The 11,636-nt window shown below is 38.9% G+C and overlaps 1 long non-coding RNA gene across 1 annotated transcript; it reads left to right on the forward strand.

Annotated features, from left to right (window-relative positions):
* Positions 1-1,274: 1,274 nt before the first annotated feature.
* LOC132380323 (uncharacterized) lies at positions 1,275-9,959 on the forward strand. Its single transcript, XR_009507734.1, has 3 exons — positions 1,275-1,380; positions 3,279-3,487; positions 7,970-9,959. It is a non-coding gene; the product is annotated as an uncharacterized LOC132380323 (long non-coding RNA).
* The last annotated feature ends 1,677 nt before the right edge of the window (positions 9,960-11,636 follow it).

The raw sequence follows: 11,636 nt of genomic DNA on the forward strand, positions 1-11,636 counted from the left end.
AAGGAGCTATGGTGTTGCTCTTCTCTCATTTGAAAGATGTGTCTGTTGACATCAGGAGACATGACTCGGCTGTGTCAGCACGCTCATGAAACACCTTCTGAACTCCATAGAACACACTACAATGAGCAGCTAAACCTTTATCTCCGGGTTCTTCTGTAGTGATACTCCACTCAGAGAGGTTTCCAAGAAGCTCTACCATATTGCTCAAAGACATGTCTATCTGAGCCAGAAAAAATGCCAGATTTGCAAGCCGATCAATAAATGAATGATTTCTACTGTTACAGCTGATGCTTTCCAGCTCCAGTATCCCTGGTTCCATTCTGACCTCCGGTGTCAACTGTGAGGAGTTTGCAAATTTTCCCATCAACCCCAAGGGTTTCCTCTGGGTGCTCTAGTTTCCACCCACATCCCAAAGTTATACGGGTTGGTCAATAAGTAACCACGAGAAACTGCCTCTGACATGTACAGTAGGTGAATGATTCAATTCAGGGTCGTTATTGATAATGCGTGAGAAATGAAATGGGATCAGTATAAGGTTAACTTAAGTGCTTGATGGTCGGCATAAATTTGGGAGACTCAAGAACCTCTTTCTGAACTGTATGACTCTGTAATTCTAGAAGAAGCTCCGTATTTGGGTTGGCAGCTTCAGGCTGCCTCCCAAAGCAAATTGAGAAGGAGCATTCTGGGAAGGAGAGCTGTGGGGCTTGGGTAAACAATTATTCTGCAGTGGTATTCAGACATCATTTAGCGATTTTATTGCATTGATGTCCTGGATGACTGTGAGATGTCCAGTTAAGTAATTTCGCTATGACAACTTGATAGTACTACCATAAGGGAAGGTAGGAAGTGGCTTTAAAAAAGGGTGGGGTGTCTGTGAAAGGAATGTGTGTGTGTGTGTGTGTGTGTGTGTGTGTGTGTGTGTGTGTGTGTGTGTGTGTGTGTGTGTGTGTGTGTGTGTGTGTGTGTGTGTGTGTGTGTGTGATGAGCGAATGAGGGAGCAATATTTTTAGCAGTGTTTCTTGTGAGATCATTAAGTTTTCTATGGCTCTGTGCCATAATTCACAGATTCCTGCTTCTGCAGTTCATCCATGCTACCTCCTGTCATGATCTCCTCTTCGTATGGCATTCCTCCCACCACGACTCTGACCACAGTACCCCTCCCATCAGCATTTCCCGACCCCTCCTACTCCCAGGGGCACACAGAACCCTCCTTCACATATTCACTTCCCAAGTTCCTCTGGGTAAATCTTGGCGTTCTCTCCCACTCCCTGAAGCCTCTCTCTCCTAGAAGGCCATAAGCACTGAAGCCATTCCACATCAGCCGTGCTGATCCGAATGTGGTCCCACTAGGAACAACGCAGTTAAGTTTACTTTCTAAATGTAAGAAATGTTACCAATTAGATTTTGAACAAACCAAAATATATTTTTTGGGGGGGGGGACATAATTTATTGCAATTGTAAGGACATTGACTAAATGCACCAAAAATAGATGCAATATGATTACTAGATTCCAAATTTTAAGTAATTTTTGTAAATACTCTGAATTTGTGAAGAACCGTGCACTTACAAACTTATTGTCTTTAACACTCTGAATGTTTCTGCTTTAAGTGCACCTCACACTCAAACAGCTGAAGCGGAAAAAAACAAATGGGAGTTCCTACTTCTATGATTGCCAAGGAACAGAGGCAAATCAAGTACATCCCAATGAGCCAGACCAAAAGCATTACAGTATTACACCAATAGATAGGAACAAATGGGCTGATCACTATCCTGTGAGGCTAAAGAGAAAATTACAGTGGTTTCAGACACACCCCGCAGATGAAGCTGGATCCCAGTCCTGTGTGTTTAGCCAACACATTGCTAATTTCCACAATATTTTTTGAATGATAGTTGTACAGATGTGACAGCTACCTCTTATTGAAGTAATTCTAGATGATGTTGTGCTTTGTTTTAAATCCAATTCAAATAACTGGTAAGGTTGATCACTTTTGCTTCAGCAAGGGGAAGGAGCAGTCCAAGTGGAGGGTTGGCTTTTCTGCCTTGCAGGGGAGTGGCAGTCAGTGACTGGACCATTGGATTTGTGCCCGTGGAAAAGTGGTGCTCGGAACTGTAGAACAATGCCTGGGGTTGTGTGGTCAGAGTCCCAGGGGTTTTCCTGCAGCTGTGGATCAGGGCAATAAGTCAGGATCTGGATGTCAAGAGTGTCTGAAAGATCCGGTAGGTTGGAAATCACACCAGGAGTTTGCAAACTTGTGAGAAGTCTCGGAAAATTTTATAGATTAAAGTTGCTATGTCAATCAAAGGTATTATTGTTATATTTCATAACTCCAAAACATAAAACTAATCAAAAGAAGAACACGGAGCTGTGAATAGCATTTCTACTTCCTCCTTACTTTTTTTTAATGTAGTGCAGTAATGACATAAGCCATTCATGTACCTTTGCATATAACTCATAATTAATTATTTAAACAAAGAATACTTAATCAACATACTTACAATATTACTCAAATGTTGCTGAACTATTAAGAACACCACTCTCCTCTCTGCTTAGCGATAAACTCCAATTCAATATAAATTGAATAGAACACAATACACTCAACTCAAATATGTAACATATTACTCTCTAGTCATTATATATGGAGTATACTATACGAGGGTTGATTGATGTGTTCGTGGCCTAGGGCAGAAGGAGATGAGGTATTAACTTCAAACTTTCTGCATAAACTCTCAAAGAGTTGAACTGCACGTGCATGTAACGAGAGCTGTATAACTCATCTCCTTCTATCTTAGGCCATGAACTTATCAATCACCCCTGCTGTGGACCACCTGGAGGTCCCAGACACTCTCGTTACATGCACATCCAGTTCAACCCTTTGAGTGATAATGCAGAAAGTTTGAAGTTAATAACTCATCTCCTTCTATCTTAAGCCAAGAACTTATCAATCACCCCTGCTGTGGACCACTTCTACGAAGAAGGGATCCGTATGCTCCACGACCGCTGGACTAGGTGTGTAAATGTAGGAGGGGACCATATTGAAAAATAAATGTGCTAGGTTTTCTAAAACCGACTCCTTCTACCTTAGGCCACGAACTTATCAATCACCCCTCGAATAATACAACTACTATATAGACATCCACACCACAGTAAATTTTAAATTGTCCTATTTAGGCCCGAAGATTTAATAGCTGTGAAGGATAAAGGCGTTTGGAGGCACAGCCCCGGCCTCAGTCTCCAGGATGTTGTTTGGTGGTCACTTGCTGCTTGTTCTTTCTTCCAGCCAATTAAAGCCTATATCTCGCCTCACGTCTCCAAGACTTATTGATGGTGCATCAGGCGCACAGTAGCCAGGCTTGATAGGAGTCTGCTATGTAATTGACAAAACATAAAAAAGACTGAAACTGTGACAAGTACTTTGGCCTTGAGACATCTGCCACTGCGTGAATTTTCTCAGCACACTCTCTAATCCTTGTGCATCAAAGGTCCACAGTAAGTAATGCTTAGTTTAAAGAAATCACACATTTCACATTGTTCTCTGAGCCCATTAACTTCTAATCTTTTTAAAACTCTCTTGAAATTTTGGAAATGTTTTTTATCATCCTTACTGTAACAATGTTTTCGTACCAGGTAATACTGAGTGCCTGGACACCCTTAAAAAAGTTCCACCACAGGAAAATTCCTACCCACACTGAGCACATCTACAAGGAGCATTGCCACAACAAAGCAGCATTCATCGTAAAGGATGTCCACTGTCTAGGTTATGCTCTCTTCTTGCTGCTACTATCAGTAAAGAGTTATAGGAACCTTAGGTCCCAGAACACCAGATTCAAGAACAATTATTATCCTTCAACCATCAGGCTTCTGAACGAATTTGGATAACTTCACACATCTCAACACTGAACTCATCATTGAACACAACCTAGGACTCACTTTTAAGGACTCTACAACTCAAGTTCTCAGCTTTATTTCTTTATTTATTTACAATAATTACTTGTTTGTCTATTTACTTATTTTTGTATTTGCACAGTTTGTCTTCTTTTTCCTCATAGATTGTTCATCAGCGTTTGTAGTTTTCATTGATTCTATTGTATTTCTTTGTTCTACTGTGAATGCCTGCAAGAAAACAAATTTGAGTGCAGATATATGGTGACATATGCATACTTTGATAATAAAGTTACTCACTTTGAAAGTTTACCTTAATTTAGAACAAGTGTTGGATTCAGGCTTCCTATAAGGCGTTTGCCAAACATTTTGAGACCCCTGTTACTTTCAATCAAAATTTAATTTTATAGTAATTCTTAACCAATGCCTGGCTGCAGCAGTGAAAGATCTATGTGTAAGGGTCGGTGCTTAACCTGAAACAAAGAGGGTTAGTTTCAGAATGAAGTAGTGCTCCTTTAAGACAGTGATGAGGAGAAATGTCTTCTCTCTGAAGGTTGTGTGTCTTTGAAATTCCCCCACCCCCAGAGAGCTGTGGAAGCTGAATCAACTGATCCAGTCAAAGCCACGATTGACAATGCTCAGTCTTTAAATGAGTCAAGGATAATGGGAACCAGGCAGGAAAATGAAGCTGGGGCCAAGTACAGATCAGTCATGAGTTTATTGGATGTTGACAGTAGACTCAAGGGGAGATATAGCCTCCTTCTGGTCTTAGTCTGTACATTGTATTCCTCTTGGGGGTGAATGCTGGCTTCACATTTTGGTGTAATCATGCACTTAACCCTTTATGAATGATTTCTTTGTGCTAAAAGACAACTTGTGAACATTTTTGCACACACTTAGTCAGATCATATTTCATGGCTGAAAACCTAACATCTCACTGGCAACACACCGAGCAAGATTGCACTAGATACAGCCCAGCCCACTAACTATGGATTCCACATGATATAATCTTTTCCACAAACCAAACAAATTCATGTATGAACACATTCTGTCCATGTTAAAGGAATCAAAATGAAGGACTAGGCTCAAGGTATTGCAATCAGCTACAGTGTCTTTCTCAAAATTCACCGCCAAGAAAATAATTCACAGTAGTTTAGACCATACATACCCACCATCACCAACTCCAAGGTTTTATCTGCTCATCGCATGTTAGCATCAGCATAACTGGTAACTACAAGAATATCGTCAATTTACCTGCAAATCTTCCAAGACTAGATTAAGTATCATTATATTCCTGTTATCTGACAGACAAAAATTCTGATGGATGGAAGATATTTTTTAGTTCACTGGGTGTACAGGATTCAGTTAACCTTCAAAAGGAAAGAGACACTTTCACAAAACAGGAGCTAACATCTTACCCAGGGCACTTGTCCATGAATGTTTGCCCAACATGAAAGATAATGAGTATGGCATGAAGGTTATGTCTGTGAGGAGCTTTGTGGACTCTTAATAATGCATTTGTGTGAAAAGATAAAACTGAAACATAAAAAAAATTGCAGAAAAGATTACTGGGATGCTTCCAGCACTTGAGGGACTGAGTTATATAGGAGAGATTGAGCAGTCTAGGTCATTATTCCTTTTAGCATAGGAGAATGGAAAGTGATCTTATAGAGGTGTATAAAATTATGAGATCGGGTGTATTATTCCCAGAGTTTTGTAATCAAGAACCAGAGGCAAAGGTTTAAGCTGAGGGGAAAGATTTCACAGGAACTTAAGGGTAATGTTTTTACACAATGGATGGTGACTACGTGGATTGAACTGCCAGAGGAAGTGGTTGAGGCAGGTACCATAATGAGTTTGAAAAGACAGTTGGACAGGCTTTAGAAGGTTATAGAAATGGGACTAGCTTGGATGGGGCACCTTGGTTAGCATGGACCAACTCGGTTAAATGGCCAGTTTCTGCACTATGACTTCATGGCTTTATAAATCGATGCCAACCTTGTCCAGTTGAGGTGGGCTGAGCAGATTGGGACACTGCACACTTGAATGGGCAGCCAGCTTCCAGCAGCAACCAAGGCTCAGATGGTGCAGTGTGAACGAGCCACCTGGAACATGCTGGCAAGAACTGGAGGTAGAATTTCAACTCTTGAGGTCTGTAAATAGTTTTCTTTATTTTAAGAGTCATAGCATCATACAGTGCAGAAAGGTCCTTTGACCAAACACATGCATGCCAAACCTTAAAGTTCAAAATAGGTTTATTATCAAGGTGCATATATGTCATACTGATTCCTACTGTTGCAGTAGAACAAAGAAGTACAACAGAACCAATGAAAAATTACAAACAAGTGAAGATAAATAACCAATTTGCAAAAGAAGACAAACTGTGCAAATACAAATACATAAATAAATACTGAGAACATTAGTCATAGAATCCTTGAAAATGAGTCTACAGGTTCCATGTTGAAGTGAGTGGACACACTGATCTTACTTGCCCATGTTTGAGGCCATATCCTTCTATGCCTTCTCTGACTGTGATTCTGCTTTTGTGCCATTTAAATTTCATAATTATATCTGATTCCATCCCCTCTTCTGGCAGTGTGTTCCAGATATTCAAACTGCATCCCTCAGATCCCCTTTCAAGTTCCTTCCTCTCACCCATCCCTGCTTGTTTTCAAGCAGCAGGATAGATTTTGTTTATCTACCCTCTTACAATCTTTTATACTTCTATTAGCTCATTCCACAGACTCCTTTACTCCAGCAAAAACAAGCCCAACCTATCCAATATCTCCCCAGAGCTAAAATCCTCCAATCCAGGTAACACTTCGACATTAAGAAACATTTATATATCAGGAAAATTAGTACCTGTATGTCTAGTTTAAATATATATATATATATATAAACGATTAAAGATTTAATTAAATAAAAGTGAGTTAAAGTGACTTAATAGCATCAAACAAATGCAAAATAATTTTAAGGAGGTCACTTAGCACTGATTCACAGGTTGCGAATCTCTGCCAAAGTAACTGGGGTGATGCTGTCTCAGCAGAATACCCTCAAATGCCAGCACAGTGGGCTCTGTCTCTGACCCCATGGTTTGAATCTTCCTGATGTGGCTGATTTTTGGCCTGTGCCTAGGCTCGTATGTTGTATATTTTATGCCTATAAGCTGAGTGCTTTGTTGTTTACATGTATCTTTCTTGTATTTGTGATTTTAGCTACATGTTATGGTTTGTACAGCACTTTGGTCAACATGGGTTGTTTTTAAATGTGCTTTATAAATAAATTTGACTTGACTTGACAGTAAGTCTTGGAATTATAACCAGTTCACATTGAATGACTGAAGGCAGACCACAGCCAGGTAGATTGATCCTGTACTAAAATGGAAAGCTCCTAGTAATAGAAACTGTGAGAAAATTTCATAAAATTCTGATGCACATAAAGATTCATGCTATACTTCAGTGTGGCTCTATGTTAGTCTGGTAAGTATTTTTTACATGCACTTCAGAAATGACAACAGTTTAATTCATGTTAGCCACTTTGTGATATTTACAATGAAACATTTGACCACATCATTTTGCAATTAGATGGCTGAAGCCTCCTGTGGAAGTTTTAACAGAGCCAAAAAAAAAGACAAATATTTAAGTGCACCACCCGCTTGTCTCTAGGTATCTTTTTGCAGCTGTTTTGTACAATTCTCTCCACCCTTTCCTGTGGCTGATCATCAAATTTGTTTCCTTGCACTGGTATCTGGGTAAGCGATTGTTAGGTCTGTGCAAAAGTAGTGATAAGAAAGTGACAGAAAATAGAATTGTATATAAATGAAACCTTTGGTTTTATTTTGTGGACAATGTGGCCTTTTGCCAAACAGCTGGAGCTCTGGATAAAAATTCAATATATCCTTCTTGGCTGAAGCATTGGAATTGGACTATGTTTACTGCTCCACAGTTAGAAGAAGTGACAGAACTACTTAGCATGGACGATGTCCAAAGAAAGTATATCTTGTCTTCAGGAAAGTTTCAACAGGATGCATTTTAGGAACAAAGAGCCCTGTCAGCAGGTTTATAAAATATTTTTTCCTTGTCACTATAGTCTGAAAAGGTTCTCAGATGCTACTCATCGAATAGAAGGCTTCCAAAATTGTCTAGTTCTACAGAGCTCCAGACAAGTTCCATGCTGGAAGTTGCTGCAATGAAGACAAAAGCAAATCAACGTTGTTTTGACCAGAAGTATGCCAAAATAAATATGGATCATTCTGGCACTTCCATGAGCTATTTTTAAGGAATAACTGAAAAAAGAATGGAAGATATTGATACTCTTTTACAACCCTTTGCTCATTCCCCTGTGAGGTTGCACATCCCTAGAACGCTTGATGTTATATTCTTTGTGTAGATGTCCAGCTTTGAGGAATCATTTTAGTCTCATTTATGCTCCTGCCCCTGAGAAATTCTGAAAGCCGCTAGAAAAGCATGTCAAAAGATGTATTTTATCACAGGCTTCTTATGCGTTAAGGAAATAAAGAATGCATCTTCAATAAATCTGGAAGGGACTAACATTTATTCATTTCTATAAACAGCTATTAATTTCCAGAATTTATAGTTCAGATTTGAAGAACGTTTGCATGACTTGCTTGAGCATTTCTCCTTTCACTGCACAAACGAAAGTAGTTGAAATATATTCAAAATATTTTTAAATACATACATTTAGAAAATATAGCATGGTTCCTACACCTCCAAACATCATGCTTAACCATCCGGAGGGATGCAAAAAGTTGCTTGTCCTTCCACCTGGGCCAATGATAAAGCAGCAACAAATGGAAAATGAGATCTGGGCAAAATTTCTCAATAGAAAAAGAGTAATTTTCCATTTGAGGTTCAGATCCCGACTATGCACTCACTGTCCACAAAAAAATGCCAGGCCTTTACAAGTAACTACCAATGTAGAAAATATTCTTTCAGAAATAATCTGCTGCTTGATGTCCATTTGTGTCCGCTTAGGTTACTTCTCAATAGAGATAACTTGAATGTTGCCTTAAAGAAGTTCGGAATAAGCAAAGTTCTACCTGAGTAACTATTGCAGGTGTGTTTTGGAGTCACGTTTCCCACAAGTCTCTAGTTGTTACTGTAGGTTGCAGTCTTGTGCTGTAATTACTTGGACTGAACTTGTTGAAAGAAAATAAATTTATTCTGGAAGTTGTTTGCTTTTCACAATTTGCCAATCTGAAATTGACTTTACACTTAGCACATAAAGTTAAATATAATTTTAGCAACAAACAATCTGCTGGAGGAGTTCAGCTGGGAGGAAAGGAAGTCATATCATTTTGGTCAAAAGCACTGCATCAAGACTGGAATGGCCATTTCTTGCTTTAATTTATTATGCTTGCGTGTTTTGTTATCAACAAACAATATTAACTATCCAACTTTCCAGTGGTATTTTAGGAGCCATTCAATTCATTCCCTCAATTCCCCACCCCTCTCCCACTTGCATTAATATTGCACCTTGAAAACTGAAATAACTTGAATATCGATCTGCATAAATACAGTGGAAAATGGTCTGACTGGTATCATCGTCTAGTATGGAAAGGCCAATGCACAGTAATACAAGAACCTATGACTGTCTTGAACAGCCAGATCCATCATGGATACAGCTCTATTCAATATCGATGACTTTCTGCCAGAGACGATGTTGTAGAAAGGAAACGTCCATCACTTAAGGACCTCCATCTACTGAGTTTTGTCCTCTTCTCATTGTTGCTATTGAGCAAGAGGTTCAGAAACCTAAAGACCCCATCTCAAGCTTCAACAACAGCTTCTTCCACACTGCTATCAGGTTCTGGAATTGACTAAAAAGCCCTAGCATATTTTACTGTATAATTTTTATCTCTCAAAACTTTTGTTACATTTATTTTTGTTCATTTTGTCATGTAAGTTACTGAATGTATAACTTATGTTAATTTATGTTTGGCTCGTTTGCAATGTACTAAGTTGCTACTGTAGAAAGCTAATTACCATGGCATTCATACTTTGGATATACACGCTCTTGACAATAACCATGGTCTTGAACATGAAAAGAATCTCTGAAAGTAAATTAAATGCATCTTTTACAACTTCCCTTTTCTGTGTTCAGAGACTTTATTTCCACTTCTCAATTCATCTGTATTATAATCATTATTCAGTGTCTTTTGTGCTTTTTCTTTCATCCACGTGGATCATGCTACTGCACCTATGTTCTATCTATGAACTGAATTCCAATATTCCTGTAATTTGCATCAATTGCAATACATGTTGCATTTACTTACATGGCTTTCCACATTGTTTTGTTCAAGGCATCAAACTGAGCAAAGGAAATATAGCTATATGTAAAAACTCAAACCCCATTTCTGCCCAAATGATCAGAATAGAGGGAAAGGATTTAACAAAATTAGCATCCTTCTAATGCCTTTGGACTTATTTAATGGTCTTAAAAAAAATAAGACCATTAGACTCAAAGTTCCTAGTTGCATTAGTACTTGTGAATTTCTGACCACAATTGTTAGTAATGACAAAAGAGACAACTTAAAATTGGTAAAATAATCACGGTTTAAAAACCAAAAGAGAAATGAAAATCAGCATAGAGAATATTCTTCTGGTTAATTATTTCAGATTTAATTATTCTGCATTTGAAAGGAAATTTCCTTTAAAACTCTGAACTTTCCAGAATCCAAGCATGTGTCATTTTAGTAATGTATATTTACTCCAGTATTACATCTTTACACTGTCTGTGAACTTGCAGCAATCAGACCACACATACTGTGGAGTGATAAATATTTCAAAGCCAGACAATTTCCCACTTACAGTCAGAATTGCATTCCAATGTTTGAGGGACAATTGTGGTTAAAGGTTTTAACTGCAAGCTAAAAGTCACCCCCTGTGCCCACCAATCATTGTCTAACTCTGGACCAATTGTATTCAGTTCAGGTCAAGCTTATTTCATTTTTGATCTTGAGTAAGAGTTGTATTTCAGTATGTTTGAGTGTTGCCAACAGCAGCTGGATGTCCTCCTGGAGCTTTCATCACATGGCCTTGCTTCTAATCATTAAGCACTTGTTTATCCCCTAAGGATAATTTCTTACAACCAGTGAAGAAGAGCATTCAAAGAAAATGAATGGAAAGAAGCATAATTGTTTTAATTCCCCATTTGTTTTTCTACAAGTCTGGTACCAACAATATCAGATTCAGAATCAGAATCACTGACATATGGCATGAATTTTTTTATTTAGTGGCAGCAGCACAGTTGTAGGATAAAGTAATGGGTGACAGATGACAGATGTTGTTCAATTAGAAACTGCTCTACACAATCCACAAGCACCATCATTGCGTTGTGTTCACTTTAAGAGACGGTGTCCGACGTGATGATGTCAGTGGAAGGCAACTTGTTCGTAATGGAAGTAAAGGGCTTTTGTTAAGCACATAAAACGACCTTTGCATGTTTTATTCACAAAATCGTGCATCAGTGACCTGACTTTCTTGGACGGTCCCAGAGTTACTCAACGACAAGTCAACCAATGCTGGCGTTTTGAAGTTGCTGGAGTTTCAGCAGTGGCATGCCACTGCCGGGTTTGCAAAGGTGGAAGCCCAGCTGGCCCTGCTGGAGATCACAACAGACACTATCAAACCTTTCGACATCATAGCCTCACTAAGTAGTTCCACTGCAGCCAGAGTGGTAAGTCAATCAGAAGACCCACCTGCTCATGATAAATATGTCACTCTGAGAACTCACT

The sequence above is a fragment of the Hypanus sabinus genome, chromosome 23, assembly GCF_030144855.1.
Source record: "Hypanus sabinus isolate sHypSab1 chromosome 23, sHypSab1.hap1, whole genome shotgun sequence".
In the NCBI taxonomy this organism is placed as follows: domain Eukaryota; kingdom Metazoa; phylum Chordata; class Chondrichthyes; order Myliobatiformes; family Dasyatidae; genus Hypanus; species Hypanus sabinus.